Below are 23,176 nucleotides of genomic sequence, written 5' to 3' on the forward strand. Positions count from 1 at the left end.
CACACAGGGCTCCACCCAAGGGCAACGGTTGCGCGAGTCCACGGAGGGCTCCACCCACGAAGGGTCCACGAAGAAGCAACCACCCACAAAGGGTCCACGAAGAAGCAACCTTGTCTATCCCACCATGGCCAACGCCCATGAAGGACTTGCCTCACTAGCGGTAGATCTTCATGAAGTAGGCGATCTCCTTGCCCTTACAAACTCCTTGGTTCAACTCCATAATCTTGTCGGAGGCTCCCAAGTGACACCTAGCCAATCTAGGAGACACCACTCTCCAAGAAGTAACAAATGGTGTGTAGGTAATGAACTCCTTGCTCTTGTGCTTTAAATGATAGTCTCCCCAACACTCAACTCTCTCTCATAGGATTTGGATTTGGTGGAAAGAAGATTTGAGTGGAAAGCAACTTGGGAAGGCTAGAGATCAAGATTCATATGGTAGGAATGGAATGTCTTGGTCTCAACACATGAGTAGGTGGTTTTCTCTCAGAACATATGAGTAGGAATGATGTGTGTGTTCTGGTGGATCTCTCATCGAATGAGAAGGGGGTGGAGGGGTATATATAGCCTCCACACAAAATCCAACCGTTACATACAATTTACCAATCTCGGTGGGACCGAATCAGAAAACTCGGTCTGACCGAAATAGTAAACCTAGTGACCGTTAGGAATTTCGGTGGGACTGACATGCAACTCGGTAGGACCGATTCGGTTAGGGTTTGGGCATAACGTAATCTCGGTGAGACCGATTACACAAACTCGGTGGGACCGAGTTTGGTAATTAGCTAACCAGAGAGTTGGTCAGGCAAACTCGGTGGGACCGATTTGCTCTTTCGGTGGGACCGAGTGGAACTCGGTGAGACCGAAAAGTTACAAAGGGGAAACACTGAGTTTACATTGCAATCTCGGTGGGACCGATTCGCTCTTTCGGTGGGACCGAAAAGTTATGAAAGGGAAACAGAGAGTTTGCAACCCCATCTCGGTGGGACCGAGATCCTTATCGGTAGGACCGAATTGCTAGGGTTTGGCAGTGGCTAATGACAATTGAAACTCGGTGGCGCCGGATAGGAAAAATCGGTAGGACCGAGTTTGGCTTAGAGTTTAGGTCATATGTGGATATGGGAAAGTAGTTGAGGGTTTTGGAGCATATCATTAAGCACATGGAGCAAGAGGCTCATTAAGCAACACCTCATCCCTCCTTGATAGTATTGGCTTTTCCTATGGACTCAATGTGATCTTGGATCACTAAAATATAAAAAGAAGAGTCTTGAGCTTTTGAGCTTGAGCCAATCCATTGTCCTTAGCATTTTGAGGGTTCCACTTTCATATCCATGCCATGCCAATCATTGAGCTTTCCTGAAATAATCATCTTGGAATAGTATTAGCTCAATGAGCTATATGTTGTTATGAATTACCAAAACCACCTAGGGATAGTTGCACTTTCAGTTGACTTTCCCCGAGAGGTCGAAATTCTTCTAAGTCCCCAGATCGCAGTAATTTTATGCATATTTCATCGCATCATAACTTCATCGCCGTTGCTCCGATTCATGCGTGTAGCATATCGAAATGTTCGTCTCTACAAGTACATCATTTCACCTCACTGCATCATTTTCATTTGACCTCATCTTGATGCCGGAAATACTGTTGGAAGAGGGCTATGTGATGATAGTTTCAGATCTGTTTCAGCAAATGCACTTTTATAATTTTTGCCATGATTAATGTGTGCATGCTATGATCCTGACCTCTACATGTGTTTTGAAGAATGCCATGCCATATTTACAGGGGTGTATGCCATGTATTTTTGTGATCTTTGTGGTGACTGGCACAAGCATGCAAAGTAGCTTACTCAATGATGCTTATTTCAGGGACTTAGAATTTCACTAAGTCCTTGCCCTGTCATTATTTTTATGCCATATGTTCATGTTGTTTCCTAGTGATCCGTGCCTCTTTTGAGCATGATCAGTAAGGATGTTTTGTAGATATTGTGGTGCTCTATCCATCCATGTCTTTCTTGGCATTTATGGAGCACCCTAGATTGAGTCAATTGAGCTCTACTTTTGCTATAAAATGTTCCTGGCAGATTGTTAACTCAATGATGCTCTAATTTTGCCAAGCTTGTTATTGTTGATCCGTGCATGATATGTTGTTGTTCTTGCCATGTCTAACTTCTATGCCATGTCTACTTGCTGTTTGTATGCTTAGTTTATCATGCAATGCCTCGTAGTGAGTGCATCGAGCTCGTAAACATGCCTACTTGATATCTGTTTTGCCATGCTCCAGTTTTTCACTAAGTCTGAATCTGTTTTATGTTTTTGCTATGTTCACATGCTTGCAATTGTATTGTCTGATCCCTTTTGGCTCATGGTCAGTAAGGGACTTTTGTTATATGCTTTGAGTAGCTTCATGCCATGCCTTGATTTGCCAAGATATGTTCCTGTAGCATGTAGTTTTCGTGCTCTTAACATTTCTTCCTGATGTTAAATTCCTGACATGCTGTTAATTTCACTAAGTCTGGAACCTATTATCTTTTGCACTTTTGCCATGCTTGTTTGAACCTGCTATTGATTGAATTAGCCGTAGCTCAGTATTCATCTTTTGTCAAGCATCATGAGTGGATCCCTGCCATGTATTTTGTAGCTATGTTTGAGTGTTGTAGCATATTTATCTTGATGCATTTAGATGGCTACTTGCTGTTTACCGCAGACCGGTGCCATATTTGTTTTGCTTGTCATTTCCAAACCATGCATCCGATTCCGGTGATCTTTATATCGATTTCAACTGAGATCAACTCACCTTTCCAGTGTAAATCTTGGATTTCCAAATTGAGGCCATGTTCAATCATTCCTTTCCAAAACTCGCATATGCATCACATATCGCATCCCGCATATCATACCATGTTTGCATCTTGTTGGTTGTCCATTGCACGTGGTTGATTGTGTTCCTTTTGCATGTTGTTCTTGCTTGGGTAGAACCGAGAGACGAGTTCGTGTTTGAGGACCCGTTGAGTACGTTTACGAGGTTCAAGCTTCCGTTCTTCTCTGAGAACTTTGCAGGCAAGATGACCATACCCTCGAAATCACTTCTATCTTTGCTTGCTAGTTGCTCGCTCTATTGCTATGCTTATGCTACGATACCTAACACTTGCTTATCATGCCTCCCATATTTCCATGTCAAGCTTCTAACCCACTTTGTCCTAGCAAACCGTTGTTTGGCTATGTTACCGCTTTGCTCAGCCCCTCTTATAGTGTTGTTAGTTGCAGGGGAAGATTGGAGTTTGTTCCTTGTTGGAACATGTTTATTGTTGGGATACCGCAATATCTCTTATTTAATTAATGCATCTATATACTTGGTAAAGTGTGGAAGTCTCGGCCTTATGCCTGTTGTTTTGTTCCACTCTTGCCGCCCTAGTTTCCATCATATCAGTGTTATGTTCCCGGATTTTGCGTTCCTTACACGGTTGGGTTATAATGGGAACCCCTTGACAGTTCGCCTTGAATAAAAATCCTCCAGCAAGGCCTAACCTTGGTTTTACCATTCGCCACCTAGCCTTTTTTCCCTTGGGTTAGGCCAGCCCAAGGGTCATCTTTATTTTAACACCCCCCGGGCCAGTGCTTGTCTAAGTGTTGGTCCGAAACAGAGCCACTTGCGGCGCCACCTTGGGGAAACTTGAGGGTTGGTTTTAACTGTACGTAGTGTTCATCCGGTGTTGCCCTGAGAACGAGATATGTGCAGCTCCCATCAGGATGTCGGCACATCGGGCGGTCTTGCTGGACTTGTTTTACCATTGTCGAGGATGTCTTGTAACCGGGATGCCGAGTCTGATCGGATTGTCTTGGGAGAAGGAATATCCTTCGTTGACCATGAGAGCTTGTGATGGGCTAAGTTGGGACACCCCTGCAAGGATTTGAACTTTTGAAAGCCGTGCCCGCTGTTATGGGCAGATGGGAATTTGTTAATGTCCGGTTGTAGAAAACCTGTAACTTAACTTAATTAAAATGCATCAACTTTGTGTGTAGTCGTGATGGTCTCTTCTTGGCGGAGTCCGGAAAGTGAACACGGTGTTGGAGTTATGCTTGACGTAGGTTGTTCTAGGATCACTTCTTGATCATAGTTTCTCGACCATGCTTTTGCCTTCTCTTATCGCTCTCTTTGGCGTATGTTAGCCACCATATTTGCTAGTCGCTTGCTGCAGCTCCACCTCATACCTTTTACCTTACCCATGAGCTTAAATAGTCTTGATCGCGAGGGTGTGAGATTGCTGAGTCCCTGTGACTCACAAATACTTCCAAAACCAGCTTGCAGGTGCCGTTGAACCGTGCAGGTGACGCAACCAAACTCAAGGAGGAGCTAGATGAAGATTGTGTTTGTTATGTTGTTCTGTTTTCAGTTGATCAGTAGTGGAGCCCAGTTGGGACGATCGGGGATCTGTGTAGCATTTGGGGTAGTCTTCTTTTATTTTGGGTTCCATAGTCAGACCTTGTGTGTAACTGGTTGATGTAATGCTTTATTCATGTATTGTTGTGAAGTGGCGATTGTAAGCCAACTATGTATCTCTTTCCCTTCTGTATTACATGGGTTGTGTGAAGATTACCCCACTTGCGACATTGCTTTCAATGCGGTTATGCCTCTAAGTCGTGCTTTGACACGTGGGAGATATAGCCACATCGAGGGCGTTACAAGTTGGTAATCAGAGCCTTCCCCGACTTTAGGAGCCCCCTACTTAATCGAATCGTTGGCGTTGTTGATTCTAGAAAAATGGTTTGAGTCATTTAGGATTATATATATCGGAGAGTTAGGAATTCTTTTTACTCCTCAGTCCCTTCGTCACTCTGGTGAGGCATCCTGACGTAGAGTTTTGACTCTTCTCTTCTCAAATTTCACCCAAAAAATTTAGGATCACACGGGTATCGTGGAATCGTTTCGATGGTTTTGTGACGAGAACATTGTTCTTGGTGCCTCCTGACATTTAGGGGTTGTGGCAGTGTCCCGGGGAGTTGAGCTCTGAGGTGTTGTCGTCAAAATTTTATCGTTGCAATTCTGGAAAACCTAAGTTTCGCCGACATCGAAAATCTCTTTTATGCAGTTGTTGGTGAGATAACCTCGACGCCACCCAGTACTGGGGCGGGAGTTCGGGAGTATTGCCATAACTTGTATAATGGATGCTTTTTGAAGGTTGAGGTAAATGATTTCTGAAGGTTTCTTGGTTATGTGTTGAAGGATGGATACAGCTGGATGTAGGATTTGTTAGTTTTGGGTGAGATATTATGCTTCCCCTGTATCCCCAACACCTGATCGCATAACCGGAAAATTTTGGGAGTTTATAAGAGAATTCAAGTAGCCCTTAGGATATAGTTCTGACAGATGTATGATATGAAATTGGGGTTTGACGTCTAGTGGTCCGCCTATCCACAGTTGATTTTACAGTGGTATCGTTGCATCTTAAAGAGTCCTTGGCTATGTTGACTCAGGGACGCTTCGTATGTCATGTGCACTGCCTTGTACATGATGGTGCTGTATGATCGAGCCCGTGTAGGCCCCACCACGAAAACTTCGGACGGAATCTCTATCATATGTTTGTTCTGGCTTATTTTGTAAGCCAATCCTTTGTGTTGTTTCCGAGCTGTGGTATTCGAGTTGCTTCGAAGTCAAGAGTTGATTCCATACTTTTCGTAAGTGGTGTTCTCATACTCCTATGCGAATACTAATCCTTCTTGATAATCGAGATTGTTATGACAATCTTGTTCAACTGTTGTGTCTCTCTTCAAGTGGATCCGATCACGTCAACATTTGCAAGATCAATTATCAGTTCTTCTCAACGTTGTTTGTTTCATTCGTCCCAAGCTGCCTTTATTTTTCCCGCCCGCCCACCCTTTTTCCTCAAGGACTAAGATGTCTTACTCAAGCATCCATCTTATGGATATGAAGTCTCCCCATTCTGTTCCGTCAATATTCTTACCCGGTGGTTCTCGTGAAGATTCTCTACACGTTCATCATTCTTCATCTCCGGTGGTTTCAAGTCAAGCTTTGTTGATCATATCTTTTTTTCCTTGTTTCAAATACCTCCTCATGCCGGTGCACCTCTTAATCTTCCACTTCTCACTATTCAATTGTTCCGGAGTGCTCAAGATATCTTGAAGATTCGTGTTTCTCCACTCTACATTCTTACAAGCTCTTTCGAGGATGTTATCTCATTCAAGTCGTTTAATTCAATCGGTGCAACCTCTCTTTTAAATCATTTCAACGGTGTTTCTTTTGAGTGGGCCCTAACTCACAGGTCTTTTTCCAGGATCTTACCTGACTCTTCTTATTTTCCCGGAGCTATCCTAAATTCTTTTCGAAGTTTGACGTAAGAATGATTCATCATCAGTCAAATGCCTCTCTCCAAGATCTCTCAAATTCTTTTCATCGTTGGGTCAACTTTTCCATTCTACTTTATTCCGGAGTATCTCAACAATTTGGTGATGTTTCTCATCGTCATTCTCAGATTTTGAAGACCGAAGAAGAGTTTTTACCTCCATATCTTATCCGTTCTCTCAGAGATTCGTGGTTCTAGTTCGAGCCCATCCTCTCATAATTGTTTTCGATTGTCAGAATTCTTTTCACCTATCCGGAGCAATTCAAGAGTCTTCTCAGTTTGATTATCCGGAGCCCATCAATTCAGGTTTATTCATTCTCAGCTATCAGTTATCATTCTCCAATCTTACCGGTGCATCGTTCAAGTGATCTCTAATTAGTTCGTGATCCCTTCGTTCTCATGTATCTAGATTGTCTCAAGTATCTTCGTTCATTTCTCAATTCTTACCCAGTGATTCATCCCTTTACTTCGTTCTTTTTCAATTCTTATGGTGGTTCGTTCAAGATCTCTCTTCCTTGGTTATCATATCAATTCATTCGTTCTTCCAAATCCTAACGGTGGTTCGTGGAAGACATTCTCAAGTTTATGTTATATCTCTCTTAATCTTTTCGACGAGAATAAGTAATATGTCGAATCCGTTGATTGTCATCAATTTAATTGGTGAAGGATACGCATAACGTAATTCTTATTCGTGTTTCATCCAAGTGACCAATTCTTATTCCGGAGGTTCATAAAAATTCTTGAGTCCTCTCGTAATCTTTCTTTTCCCGGAGTTCCAAGCTCTCTCAACTATATCGTCTCGAAGATCCATCTAATCATTGCAAGGATTCAACTTGTGTTTTCAACTTCTCCTTCATTCCGTTTTGATCATCCTTTTGTTACCAGAGTTCTGCATGAAGGTTCTACATGATGGTTCATCAAGGATTTAATTCCTTTTCGAAGTGTTCATCGAGATTCTTTTTAGAGGAGCTCAAGTTTCCTTCATCTTGCAATCCGGAGTGCAATTCTTTCTTCTGTGTCATTATAGGTGGTATTATGTCATTCTTGATAATTTGAGCTCATGTTTCATGATTCACATGTTGTTAAGAATGAGGTATTTTAAATCCACCAATCTCTTCACTGGAATTATCTTGGGTTATATTTCACCTTAAGCCTTCCCTAAGGAGTGTTGCTATTTATGGTACTCATATATGATCCAAGTTCTTCATTTATCCTCCCGGTGAATAAGTTTTTCGTCCCCTTGTTCATATCAATCCAATTTTTCTTCCCGTGAGTGGCAGGTTGTCACCTCATTTTTTGAGATGTATTCCATAAGACCATATCAAGCTCATTCTTTTCGTTGTTGGTTTTCCAACTACTCTAGTTGAACTTTCCCCTAAAGATGATTTTCAAAATCATTTGAGGTAGAAGATATTGTTTTCTACTCCATTCATTCCATTCCTTCCTCTCATTTCTTCTGGAGGCATTGTGATGTTTCTCTTTTCTCTCATCATCTCGGATGGTGTTCTTTTCGTGCTTACCCATTTAACCGGAGTATTGTGCCCCTTTTCTCAAGCTCTGTCATTTTATAAAGTCTTCCATCTCTTTTTAACCGGAGTGCTACCCGAATCGGTTCTTTCTTTTCCTCTTTCTTAACGGAGTGCTTTCAACTTGGTTCATCACCGTTGCTTTCTTTCATTCAATTTGTGTAACCTTTTCAAGGTTATTTGGTTTCACTCGTTTGTCAAAGAAGCAACTTAGTTTTACCTCTTCTCTTTCTCTTCCGTTTTCCCTCCGGTGCCATTCAAGATCTCGGGACGAGATCCTCACGTAGTGGTGGAGTGTTGTGACGCCCCGAGACCGATGTGCCAGGTGTCTTCCAGTTATTCGCGGTTGTTGCCTTGTCATTGCTTGTGTGTCATGCATTCCATATCATGTCATCATGTGCATTTCATTTGCATACATGTTCGTCTCATGCATCCGAGCATTTTCCCCGTTGTCAGTTTTGCAATCCGGCACTCCTATGTCACCTGGTGTCCCTTTCTACTTCTTTTCATGTGCGGGTGTTAAATGTTTTCGGATTGGACCCAAACTTGTCATGCAGCCTTGGTTTACTACCGGTAGACCGCCTGTCAAGTTTCGTGCCATTTGGACATCGTTTGATACTCCAACGGTTAACCGAGGGACCGAAAAGGCCTCGTGTGTGTTGCAGCCCAACACCCCTCCAAAGTGGCCCAAAACCCACCTAAACCTCCTCCATCACCTAGGCCGTTCGATCACGATCGCGTGGCCGAAAACCGCACCTCACTTGGACTCTCCTAGCTCCCTCTACATATATATATATATATATGTGCATCTCCCCCGAAATCCGGGTCTAAACCTAGATCTTCCTCCTCCGCGCACCGGACATGTCCACTTCGCCGCCGGACATGTCCACTGGCTACCTCACCCCGGCCAATCACCGGCTGCCACCTCAGCGTCGCTGCCGCCCGAGCCAATCGCGGCTCGCCACCTGTCCGCGCCGGCCACCCGGGACCCAGATCCGGCCCGCCCAGGGGCCGAACCGGGCCTCACCGGGCTCTCTCTCCGCCGCCGCTCGCCCGACCGCGGCGCCTTCCGCGTCGACCGCCCGCTCCTCCGCTCGCCGCCGTCCTCGCCATCGCCACCGACCGCCGCCCACCGCTGCGCCTCGCCGCCCGGCGCCCCTCGCGCGGCCTCGCCGGACCCGCCGCCAAGCGCCACCGCTCTTCGCCGCCCCTGCCGGATCCGGCGCGACCCGGTCGGAGATCCACCCCCGTGCCCGGATCCAGCCGTCCCCGAGCTCGCCGTCCTTTCCCTCGCCTCCCCTCCGCGCCATTGGAGCTCCGCGAGCTCGCCGGAGCCCGAGCTCGCCGCTGGGACCGCCTTGTCCTGGATCAGCCTCGTCCACCCCGAGCCCACCAACCAAATGGTGTCCCGCTTCGTCCAGATCCGGATCCCTCTGTCCCGCTTCTCCTCGTCCCGGGTTGACTTTCCCCGAGAGGTCGAAATTCTTCTAAGTCCCCAGATCCCAGTAATTTTATGCATATTTCATCGCATCATAACTTCATCACTGTTACTCCGATTCATGCATGTAGCATATCGAAATGTTCGTCTCGACGAGTACATCATTGCATCTCATTGCATCGTTTTCATTTGAGCTCATCTTGATGCCCGAAATGCTGTTGGAAGAGGGCTATGTGATGATAGTTTCAGATCTGTTTCAGCAAATGCACTTTTGTCAATTTTGCCATGATTAATGTGTGCATGCTTTGATCCTGAGCTCTACATGTGTTTTGAAGAATGCCATGCCATCTTTACAGGGGTGTATGCCATGTATTTTTGTGATCTTTGTGGTGACTAGCACAAGCATGCAAAGTAGCTTACTCAATGATGCTTATTTCAGGGACTTAGAATTTCACTAAGTCCTTGCCCTGTCATTATTTTTATGCCATATGTTCATGTTGTTTCCTAGTGATCTGTGCCTCTTTTGAGCATGATCAGTAAGAATGTTTTGTAGATATTGTGGTGCTCTATCCATCCATGCCTTTGTTGTCATTTATGGAGAACCCTAGCTCGAGTCAATTGAGCTCTACTTTTGCTATAAAATGTTCCTGGCAGATTGTTAACATGTTTAGCAATTTTGCCAAGCTTGTTGTTGTTGATCCGTGCATGCTATGTTGTTGTTCTTGCCATGTCTAACTTCTATGCCATGTCTACTTGCTGGTTGTATGCTTAGTTTATCATGCAATGCCTCGTAGTGAGTGCATCGAGCTCGTAAACATGCCTACTTGATATCTGTTTTGCCATGCTCCAGTTTTTCACTAAGTCTGAATCAGTTTTATGTTTTTGCTATGTTCACATGCTTGCAATTGTATAGTATGATCCCTTTTGGCTCATGGTCAGTAAGGGACTTTTGTTATATGCTTTGAGTAGCTTCATGCCATGCCTTGCTTTGCGATGATATGTTCCTGTCGCATGTAGTTTTCGTGCTCTTAACATTGCTTCCTGATGTTAAATTCCTGACATCCTGTTAATTTCACTAAGTCTAAAACCTGTTATCTTTTGCACTTTTGCCATGCTTGTTTGAACCTGATATTGATTGAATTAGCCGTAGCTCAGTGTTCATCTTTTGTCAAGCATCATGAGTGGATCCCTGCCATGTATTTTGTTGCTATGTTTGAGTGTTGTAGCATATTTATCTTGATGCATTTAGATGGCTACTTGCTGTTTACCGCAGACCGGTGCCATATTTGTTTTGCTTGTCATTTCCAAACCGTGCATCCGATTCCGGTGATCTTTATATCGATTTCAACTGAGATCAACTCACCTTTCCAGTGGAAATCTTGGATTTCCATGTTGAGGCCATGTTCAATCATTCCTTTCCAAAACTCGCATATGCATCACATATCGCATCCCGCATATCATACCATGTTTGCATCATGTTGGTTGTGCATTGCACGTGGTTGATTGTGTTCCTTTTGCATGTTGTTCTTGCTTGGGTAGAGCCAGGAGATGAGTTCGTGTTCGAGGACCTGTTAAGTACGTTTACGAGGTTTAAGCTTCTGTTCTTCTCTGAGAACTTTGCAGGCAAGATGACCATACCCTCGAAATCACTTCTATCTTTGCTTGCTAGTTGCTCGCTCTATTGCTATGCTTATGCTACGATACCTAACACTTGCTTATCATGCCTCCCATATTTCCATGTCAAGCTTCTAACCCACTTTGTCCTAGCAAACCGTTGTTTGGCTATGTTACCGCTTTGCTCAGCCCCTCTTATAGTGTTGTTAGTTGCAGGGGAAGATTGGAGTTTGTTCCTTGTTGGAACATGTTTATTGTTGGGATACCGCAATATCTCTTATTTAACTAATGCATCTATATACTTGGTAAAGGGTGGAAGGCTCGGCCTTATGCCTGTTGTTTTGTTCCACTCTTGCTGCCCTAGTTTCCGTCATATCGGTGTTATGTTCCCGGATTTTGCGTTCCTTACACGGTTGGGTTATAATGGGAACCCCTTGACAGTTCACCTTGAATAAAACTCCTCCAGCAAGGCCCAACCTTGGTTTACCATTCTCCACCTAGCCTTTTTTCCTTGGGTTAGGCCAGCCCAAGGGTCATCTTTATTTTAACCACCCCCCCCCCCCCGCCCCTGGGCCAGTGCTTGTCTAAGTGTTGGTCCGAAACAGAGCCACTTGTGGCACCACCTCGGGGAAACTTGAGGGCTAGTTTTAGTTGTACGTAGTGTTCACCCGGTGTTGCCCTAAGAACGAGATATGTGCAGCTTCCATCAGGATGTCGGCGCATCGGGTGGTCTTGCCGGACTTGTTTTACCATTGTCGAGGATGTCTTGTAACCGGGATGCCAAGTCTGATCGGATTGTCTTGGGAGAAGGAATATCCTTCGTTGACCGTGAGATCTTGTGATGGGCTAAGTTGGGACACCCCTGCAGGGATTTGAACTTTCGAAAGCCGTGCCCGCAGTTATGGGCAGATGAGAATTTGTTAATGTCCGGTTGTAGAAAACCTGTAACTTAACTTAATTAAAATGCATCAAAAGTGTGTGTAGCCGTGATGGTCTCTTCTCGGCGGAGTCTAAGAAGTGAACACGGTGTTGGAGTTATGCTTGACGTAGGTTGTTCTAGGATCACTTCTTGATCATAGTTTCTTGACCGTGCTTTTGCCTTCTCTTCTCGCTCACTTTTTCGTATGTTAGCCACCACATATGCTAGTCGCTTGCTACAGCTCCACCTCATACCTTTTACCTTACCCATGAGCTTAAATAGTCTTGATCGCGAGGGTGTGAGATTGCTGAGTCCCCGTGACTCACAGATACTTCCAAAACTAGCTTGCAGGTGTCGTTGAACCATGCAGGTGACGCAACCAAGCTCAAGGAGGAGCTCGATGAAGATCGTATTCATTATGTTGTTCCGTTTTCAGTTGATCAGTGGTGGAGCCCAGTTGGGACGATCGGGGATCTGTGTAGCATTTGGGGTACTCTTCTTTTAATTTGGGTTCCATAGTCGGACCTTGTGTGTAACTGGTTGATGTAATGCTTTATTCATGTATTGTTGTGAAGTAGCGATTGTAAGCCAACTATGTATCTCTTTCCCTTCTGTATTACATGGGTTGTGTGAAGATTACCTCACTTGCGACATTGCTTTCAATGCGGTTATGCCTCTAAGTCATGCTTCGACACATGGGAGATATAGCCGCATCAAGGGCGTTACAACCACCAGAACCCTTTTTCGGATTTTATCCGACAACGTCCTTCATATTCAATAAGCTTGTGAGCCTTTCTTCGGATACATAATGCCTTTGGTAAATTGTATCCTCCACTTTATCAAGCATGCTCTACTACTGAGCTTATGTTATTTATTCTCGAAATTTATGATATATGTTCCTAAGATGCCCCGATGGGTTGAACCTATGCCTTCCCTAATCTGTGTGAACTCAAAAGTCATGCGGGTTATACTCTACTGGCTTTTCGTCAGATAAAATTTCAATACTACAGCTTCATCAAGAGCGAGAAGTAAAATGAAAGGTTATACATTGTAGAAGTGGGAGTTGACCTTGAACCTTGTGTTCATGCCCACGGACATGGTGTGGGACTTATCATGAAAGCTTCTTGCAAGAATATTTAATCATTTGAATATTCTTCCGGTATCGTAAATTGGATCCCTTGCAGTTATGGTCCCGACCATATTTCCTCCTTGATCCCATTTACTGGGTAAGTTACAATTACTTATCCTCTGCAAATCATTCCCCCGTCCAACCTCTACTCCGATTTACCTTCTAGCATTACACCTAGTACTTGATACCGGGAAGCTTTATACCCCATCACATCATTCCTAGCCTGATCGGCTATATTTTTATCATGTCAACTTTTTAACTGTGCTACCTGGTCCTTATGCCTGGAGCAACTTCCGATGATGAGCTAAGCTTACATCGATCTTCCTCATCTTATCATTTCACCTCGAACAACAAGCTTGACTTTGACCTTGTATCGAATCCGTGGTTCTCATAGCCTTTCACTTCTTCCTTCCTTTTCTGCTCGGTGACATCTTCATGAAATCTCTCGACAAATGTGTCGTGATCATCATCAACATTCTGAGCTTTTCCAGGATATCAATCGAATTCATGGTGAGAAATACAATCCTCTGCCTCGATGATTTATGTTATCATCACAACATTCTTCCCTTCCCCAACAGAAACTTGTTCATATAATTTTGGAGATACATCCTTTTTGGCATGTTGATGGATTGTGGCTGAGCCCGTCGGCCACACCCTCATCTTTTCCCTGCTAAAATTGTATGACTTATTTTCTAAGTTGTTTCCCATGGATCCTTGGTGTATCCAAAGTCTGACCTTTGTTTGAAACCATGTCAATGCTATCTCGAAGCATGTCTGTGGTAATCCGATCTCCAATAAGAACATCTGAAGCAAGATACTAAATTTTCTTTATCAATTATCCAAACACCGTTGTATGGGTAATGTCATGAAATTTCTTTCCCTCTACCTAATTGATTATCTACTTACTATCCTGTCATGGATATCATCCTCTGCTTGTCCTTGGGAAGGATATACTCCTGATAATTGTGTTTAAACACATTTTACTTTCCATTGTTCTGATTAATATACTAATCATATTTTCCTTTCCATTCTTTTGTTTAACCTTTCCGGTAAACTAACTTATCTCAGTAGAGATAATTTCATGCTTAGGTAAGCACCTCAATGTACAACTCTGTCAGTAAAGACCCTGTTACTATTGTTGATGACATTCCGGCAGCAACCAATGGACGAGAACTTTGCCTAACAGCCCGCCTCGTTCAACGAGCAGGAAAATGGTTCTCTTCGTCCCTCGCCCTTGGTACCGACGTTGTTGCCGACATAACTGACAGGCTACCCTCTGACATGCCTTGCTATCATGACTGTGCAAGATGTCATCGCTCCTTCTATTTTAACCCACATGGTGGGCCCATAACCCATTGTTCCACGGGATCGAAACCTGACTCATGTACATCCTTGATTCTGAAGTATCCTTATTCACTTTCCTTTGTATGTAATTCATGAGCCACCTTCCTAGTGATCTATTCTAGTATCAGACGTAATAATTTTTGTTGTTGTTGCCCTGAACCCCCTTTCACCTTTTGATTAGGCATCGAATGATTTCCAGCCCGTTAAAACTTCTCATGGTACCTTCATACTTTGCTCTCGATGTTTTATTAAGTTTCAACTTGAGAGATACTTCTGCCTCATTCCCTGAATTGTTCATCGGATAATTAACCCTATAAGGGTCAGTTCTCCCGAAGTTACTCTTTACTTCCTTACTTAAATCTCGGGATGAGATTTCTTGTAGTGGAGGAGACTTGTAACATCCCCACCATCACACTACAGTAATCTCCCCCTAATAACGGTCATGTCATCATGATCATCATGCCAAAATGCCACTTGTCCAAAATCTGCTTCAAATTCAAATTCAAATTACATGTCAAATATTTGCTTCTTCTTTCATGCAATCAAAATAGCTCACAATATGAAAAATATTCTCTAAGTATTTTTCATGTTAAAACCAAAATCTTTGGAGTTCCCAAATGGCCTCTGGAAATTAATTAATGTTCCAGCAGCATTTAAATATGCCTTTCCCAATTTCCAAATTCGTAGACAATTCCTCTTGCCTCCAAACTATTTGTGGCAATACCTAAAAATGTGGAGGAATTAATGGGACAAGTCCCATATTTTTCCTAAATCCTTTGGATGCTCAAAAAAATCATTCCTCTCTCTTTTTTAATTTAAAAAGAAAAGAAAAAGAAAAGAGTAAGAGCACAGGCCACTGTGCACTGGGCCAAGTGCACAGTGCCTGGCCCGAGCCTCAGCCACTTCAGCTTGTCCGGCCCAGCCCCTCCCCGGGTCGCCTTCTCCCCCTGTTCCCCCGACCAGGGACGCAACAGGGGCGAGCCCCGCCGGACCGCCTCGACGGCGACTAGCCGGAGAGGATAAGGTCGACCCCTCCCCTCGACGCCTTGGCCTCCTCTCCACCTACCTCCACTCCCCTCTCTCGCCTCCCAGATCCACGCGCTCCTCCCCCTCTCTGTCTCGCTTGCCCGCCTCACCTGAGCGTCGTCGCTGCCGTCCCACCTCGCATCACCGCGGAGACCGCCTCCCTCGTGCTCCACTGACGTAACCAGCCGCTCCGCCGCGCTCCGCTACGTCGACTACAGCCACGAATGCGAGCCGACGAGCCCCACCGCCCAGATCTGTGCCTTATTCTTCCTCCTCAGGTCACCGGCGATCTCTTTCGACTCCGGCCACCCCCTCTACGCTCTCGTTCACTCATGGGGCCTCCTTGCGCCCGCACGGTGAGCACCGCACGTCCTCCCCCTGCCCCTCCTCGTTCTGTTGCGTGTAACGTCGCCACCATGGACAGCTCCGCCGTGCCGCTCATCGTCGTCGTTTCCGTCGAAGCCATGGTCGTCCGAGCGCGGGAACATGCTCAGCGTATCCCCGCGGTTCGAACGCGCCCCACTACGCCGCTAGCCGAACCCTCTAGCTTCGTCTTCAACCGCGGTCGAACGCCGGCGTCCGCTACTCTCGCCGCCGGCGATGTTGCGGCCATCCACGAGTCCAACCAGTAGCGCCGTCACGCGCGCGACGTCGAGCCGCGTCGAACGCACCTAGCCGCACCTCTCCCCGTGCCCCGTAGCGCGATCCCCATCCGCGCCCGAACCCCACCACCGCCTCCACTCATCCCTGGCGCAGTTCCGGCCAGCTGCGAGCCCAACCGACCACACCACGTGACGCGGTGTTGTGCCCTCGCTCGAACGCAAGAAAAACCGCGTGAAACGGTGCCCCGTAGCTTTTTTCTGAGCATCTTCGGCGAGCTCGCCGCCGCGGGAGGCCATCGGAGCAACTCCGGCGCCAGCCAGCTGCGTGGCCCGGCGGGCCCCACCCCAGAGTCACTGCTAGTGGGCCCAGGTGGCCCAGTTGACTGGGTTGACCCAGTCAACTGCTGACTGGGCTTCCCAGTGAGGCTGACATGTGGACCCCACTTGTTTAAAACGTTGTATAAATAAATAAATCTATTAATTAGTTTTAATTGTTAGTTAGTCACTGACACCAGGGGCCCACCCCTCTAATTAGATGTTAGTTTACTTTAAATTACTGTTAGACTAACAGAGGCTGACATGTGGGTCCCACTGGACCCACACGTCAGGTTTGACCCTGGTCAGCGAGTCTATTGACTGTTGACATAATCCCCGCGCAATGCTGACGTCATAATGAATTTCTGTTAATTTAAATAATTCCAGAAAATGTATAAATCTTTGAAAATTAATAGAAAATAAACCGTAGCCTGGATCGAAAAACTTTATATATGAAAGTTGCTCTGAACGACGAGACAAATCTAAATACGCGGTCCGTTCATCTGTCACATGCCCCTAGCATGCTGAACATGGAACATTCCCCCTCCGGTCCTCTGTCTAACACAGGTCTGGAACTGGGAAAGCATTCCCAGTTGACTTCCCCTTTCACCGGTATCGTGTAGCAACGCGTTAGAACACGTCTAGCTCTGTCTGTTGTCCTGGTATGCACTTGCTTGCTATGTATTTACTATTTCTCCCCCCTCTTCTCTTCGGTAGACCCCGTGACGATGCTGATGCCCCTGTGACCGACGACCCCTCCTTCTCGTCTGACTGACCAGGCAAGCAAACCCTCCTTGAGCATTTCGATATTGCCCATTTCTTTCCCTCTCATGCTTGCATTAGAACTGCTACTGCTTTCTGTATGATCCTACTCTGATGCATAGCCTGTTGTTGTTACCTACTTTCATACCTTACCTGCTTATCCTAAACTGCTTAGTATAGGTTGGTTAGAGATCCATCAGTGACCCCACCTTGTCCGAGTGGCCCTGCTTTATATTCGATGACTCGATCAACGTGATCGACGTCCAGGCCCCGACACCGCACATCACCCCTCCCCCCTAGTTGAACGACTCTGTAGAGTTACCATCGAGTGCCGAGGGTGGAACCTCTTACATCACTCCTGATGGGACCTCTGTAGTGTAGCTATACGGTCGAGGTCATCGAGGGTGATTTCCTCCTTAACCACTTCCATTACGGCTCTGTCGTGCAACCCCTCAAGTGTGAACCTCGAGGGTGGATCCTCTTACGTTCACCTTGATGATAACATCAAGTGGAATTCACCGGGGTGATTCCTCGGGTTTTCCCCCTTGGTGTTAGACACACAGTTACTATGGTTACTATGACTTTACACTGAGCCATGTTACTAAAGACAGGTCGGCCCTGAGGGGTACCCGCGCGAGCTTAATAGCGAGTGATGTGGAGTCGGGTTGACGTGGAAGGTGCCCGCAAGATACTTGCGAGGCGTGACCGGGCATTCTTAGCCCTTGCCGCAAGGACTCGAGACGGGGCGACGGGGTCACATCTTTCGTGAGTCTCTGCTCGTGACCGCACTGCCAATGCACTAACGGTTTGGATATTTGATCCGAGGGGCCTCTGGCCTGAAAGCACTAACCATCACGTGGGCATAGTATGGGCGTTCTACGTCGTATGCATCAGCCGAAGCTTAATAGACGTCTTGCGATTGAGCGAGACTAGTAAGCTCCTGCCTTTTTAAGGAGGTAGCTAGGTCTGCTGATCAGCCGCCCATGCAACATGCAGGAGTTCCCGGGGCGATGGCCCAAGACCCCTGGGGGCATAGGTTTAGTCCGGCGTGCTTGACCACTCTATTAAGCCTAGGTCGGGTTGCGGTGTATTGTTTGGCCGAGGCCGGGCATGACCCAGGAAAGTGTGCCCGGTCGGAGTTAATCGAGCATGGTGGGTAAGTTGGTGCACCCCTGCAGGGAACAAAACATCTATCGATAGCTTGTCCTATGGTAACGTACACTTGGAGTTGTATCCCGATCGGTACAACTAGAACTGGATACTTGTGATGAGAAATGGATGGTGATGAGAAATGGATTGTGATGAGAAATGGATAGTATGGCTCTGGGATTGCTTTGTCGCTGGGAGTCGAGAAAGGATCTCTGGCCGGGGTTGATAACACTACTACTACTTCACATTATGTTGATCTGTACTCTTCTATATGCTGCAAGATGCTTGAAGATGGTTGAAGATGCTAGTCTTCGATAGGCTAGGCTTTCCCCTTCCCTTCTGGCATTCTGTAGTTTAGTCCACAGATACAACCCATTCCTTTGATACAGATGCATACTTAGTTTAGTTCTGATGTAAGTCTTGCGAGTACATTGGATGAGTACTCGTGGTTGCTTTGCTACCTCGTTTTCTCCCATACCCGATTGTTGCGACCAGATGATGGATCCCAGGAGCCAGATGACACCACTGATGACTACTACTACCCCGAGGCTTCCTACTACTACGTGACGGCTGCTGATGACCTGGAGTAGTTAGGAGGCTCCCAGGTTGGAGGCCTAGCCTTTTCGGTCATTGTTGCTTTTGTGATAGCCTTCTTAAGGCAAAACTTGTTTAACTCATGTCTGTACTCAGACATTGTTGCTTCCACTGACTCTTGTATATTTGAGCTTATGTATTCGAGCCCTCGAGGCCCCTGGCTTGTAATATAAAGCTTATATTATTTTATTTTGTGTCTAGAGTTGTGTTGTGATATCTTCCCGTGAGTCCTTGGTCTTGATCATACACTTTTGCGTGTATGATTAGGGTACGATTGAATCGAGGGCGTCACATATCTACCTCTCAACACGGGCATGAGTCTGAAATACCAATTTCAGCTCTTGGAACATCTCATATGCTCCATGGTGTTCAAAACGTTTTTGAAGTCCCGGTTCTAAGCCGTAAATCATGGCGCACTAAACTATCAAGTAGTCATCATATCGAGCTTGCCGAACGTTCATAATTTTTGCATCTGCTCCTACAACAGGTCTGTCACCTAGCGGTGCATCAAGGACATAATTCTTCTGTGCAATAATGAGGATAATCCTCATATCACGGACCCATTCTGCATCATTGCTACTATCATCTTTCAACTTAGTTTTCCCTAGGAACATATCAAAAATATGTGGGAGCTATATCATAAGCTATTGATGTACAACATAGATATGCAAAACTATAAGACTAAGTTCATGATAAATTAAGTTCAATTAATCATATCACTAAAGAACTCCCACTTAAATAGACATCCCTCAAGTCTTCTAAGTGATACGTGATCCAAATAAACTAACCCATGTCTGATCATTATGTGAGATGGGGTAGTCATCAATGGTGAACATCTCTACAGTTGATCATATCTACTATATGATTCACGTTTGACCTTTCGGTCTCCAGTGTTCCGAGGCCATGTCTGTACATGCTAGGATCATCAATTTTAACCCAAGTATTCTGCATGTGCAAAATTGTCTTGCACCCATTGTATGTGAACGTAGAGTCTATCACACCTGATCATCACATGGTGTCTCAACACGATGAACTGGAGCAATGGTGCATGCTCATGGAGAAAACTTTTACCTTGAAATTTAGTGAAGGGATCATCTTATAATGCTACCACTTTACTATGCAAAATAAGATGCATAAACGATAAACATCACATGCAATCAAAATATGTGACATGATATGGCCATCATCATCTTGTGCTTTTGATCTCCGTTGTCACTGGCTTGACACCTTGATCTCAATCGTAGCGTCGTGGTCGTCTCACCAACTATTGCTTCTACAACTATCGCTAACGCATAGTGATAAAGTAAAGCAATTACATGGTGTTTGCATTTCATACAATAAAGAGACAACCATAAGGCTCCTGTCGGTAGCCGATTGATAGCGGCTTGAAGCTACGTCGGTATTTCCCCAAAGAGGAAGGGATGATGCAGCACAACAACGGTAGGTATTTCCCTTAGTGATGAAACCAAGATTATCGAACTAGTAGGAGAACCAAGCAACCACACATAAACAACACCTGCACACAAATAACAAATACTCACAACCCGGCGTATTAAAGGGGATCCCTTTCGGGTAACGACGCCAGAAATTGGCAAACGAGCGTGAATAAATTGTAGTAGATTGATAGATCGAACGCCAAATGAAATAAATAAGAATAAATTGCAGCAAGGTAATTTTGTATTTTTGGGTTTAATAGATCTGAAAATAAAAGGCAAATAAAATAGATCGCAAAGGCAAATAATATGAGAAAGAAACCCGGGGGGCGTAGGTTTCACTAGTGGGTTCTCTCAAGAAAAAAAGCAAACGGTGGGTAAACAAATTACTGTTCGGCAATTGATAGAACTTCAAATAATCATGATGATATCCAGGCAATGATCATTATATAGTCATCACGTCCAAGATTAGTGGACCGACTCCTGCCTGCATCTACTACTAGTACTCCACACATCAACTGCTATCCAGCATGCATCTAGTGTATTAAGTTCATGGAGAAACAGAGTAATGCAATAAGAACGATGACATGATGTAGACAAGATCTATTTATGTACAAATAGACCCCATTGTTTTATCCTTAGTAGCAATGATACATACGTGTCAGTTCCCCTTCTGTCACTGGGAACAAGCATTGTAAGATCAAACCCACTACAAAGCACCTCTTCCCATTACAAGATAGATCAAGTTGGCCAAACGAAACCCAAATATCGGAGAAGAAATATGAGGCTATAAGCAATCATGCATAAAAGAGATCAAAGAAACTCAAATAACTTTCATGGATAAAAAGAGATATATCTGATCATAAACTCAAAGTTCATCAGATCCCAACAAACACACCGCAAAGGAGTTACATAATACGGATCTCCAAGAAACCATTGTATTGAGAATCAAATGAGAGAGAGGAAGATATATAGCTACTAACTACGAACCCGAAGACATCTAGAAATCATCGGAGAGGCACCAATGGAAGTGGTGAACTGTAGCGACCCGACCTCAAACGGTCAAGTCTCTGTGCTTCAGTGTCATCCCTGGATCGGTAATGCTGACACACACAGTACTCGAGGATTTATAAAAAAGTAGCAATCACACACTTATTACATCGAATGTCTCAAAAGAGAACTTATTACAATAAATATGGCTTAAAGCCATCTAATACAATAACAGCGGAAGGCTTGGAAGATAACGTGAGTCCATTAACTCCAACTGAATAGCTGAGCTGCACGGCAACGACCTAACAAACCTTACTCCTCGTCTGAAAAGTCTGCAACATAATACGTTGCATCCTGAAAACGGGTCAGCACATGGAATATGCTGGCAAAGTAACACAGTAGAGCAAGAACAGAATAATGCTATCACTACATGCATATTTGGCTGGTGGAAAGCTCTATGGTTATGGTTTTTGTGAAAAGCCAATTTTTCCCTACAACAAAGGAATATATTTTATTTAACTATCATGGTAGTTGAAACATCATTGAGAAGGTTCCTCCAACTCAATCCCAATTAAAGTAATTAACAACCCAACAATATTATTTTAGAGTGATGAGATACTTATGATACTCCAAGTACTAGATACTCAAGATGTCCATAACCGGGGACACGGCTAAACATGATTATTTTATACACTCTGCAGAGGTTTGCGCACTTTTCCCCACAAGACTCGATCTCCTCTGTTGGATTTCTCGCACTTCATTGTGTTTGAGAAACGGATGACCAAGACACAGTCTTTCAGAAGCATTAACCCCTTACTCCGGGCAGGCCATACCAACCTACATCCCTCTACCTGTTGATCCACCTCTTCAGGAGCTTCACGCAACTTACTCAACTTTGCTAGAGCCCATAATAGCTTGTGGCTGCACACGGAAGTTTCTAGCATGAAAATATCTCAGTTCCCTTTGAGCCTGGGTGGCGGACCATAGGATTATCACACGGGTACTCCGGGATATCCTAGGACAACATTGGATTCCCTAGGTGCCCAACAAACAATCCACCCAGATGTGTATTCAAGTTGCCACCTTAAGTTGAACCATTAATTAACAATCTCACATCTGTCATGGATTTCACTCACCCAAACCACGTCTACGAGCATATCATAGCAAGATAAGCAATACGTAGAAGTAACTCCCAAGGGTTGAATATAACAGGGTAATAGGTTCTACCTCATCAACTACTTCCCAACCCACATGTTAATCACATCCTAACCATGCAATGTTTGAGGATTGGAACTAATGCATAAAAACTGGGTCATAGAATGGTATGATCAAAGTGTTACTTGCCTTGCTGATGATCCGCAAAACCTAGGGATTCGTAGTAGGATGCTTCGCACTCCGGGTGTTCTATCGCAAACAAACAATAGCATACATAAGCAATCAAGCAAGGAAAACACGGGTAAATCTCAAATAAGAAGATCTAACGAGAAAGTTCAACTTAAGAACTCCGGTTTGCGAAAAGAATCAAATCAAACGGAGCAACGAAACTCAAACTGTGAAAGAAAAAAGATCCGTTCACTAATCTGGGCTAAGGTAAAATTTTACAGTACCAAAATCATGTTTAAGTTGATTAAACGGAAGAAGGGTTTCGAGATGAAGATCTAGGCGCTTGAATCTCCTGATTCCGATAAACGAGCGAAAAGACAAACTGAAACGGAGATCGAATCAGAAATCACGATTGAAAAATAATCGCAGAAAATCTAAGAAAAAGAAAACTGACGAGCAGGCTAACGAATGAATGTTTGTTGTCTGCGGCTAACGAGTGAACACCTTTTGTTAGAACGAACGTACGGATGAACGTCCGCAAAGTAACTAAACCGAGACAAACCGGCGAACCGATTTAAAAAATGATCTAGGGTTTCTAAAAAAACGGACCAGTTTTCTAGAGAAAACCGGCGGCGGCGGCGTATACCTCCGGCTCTGGCG

Source organism: Triticum urartu, chromosome 7A (genome assembly GCF_056163025.1).
Source record: "Triticum urartu cultivar PI428250 chromosome 7A, HENAU_Tu73, whole genome shotgun sequence".
Lineage (NCBI taxonomy): Eukaryota > Viridiplantae > Streptophyta > Magnoliopsida > Poales > Poaceae > Triticum > Triticum urartu.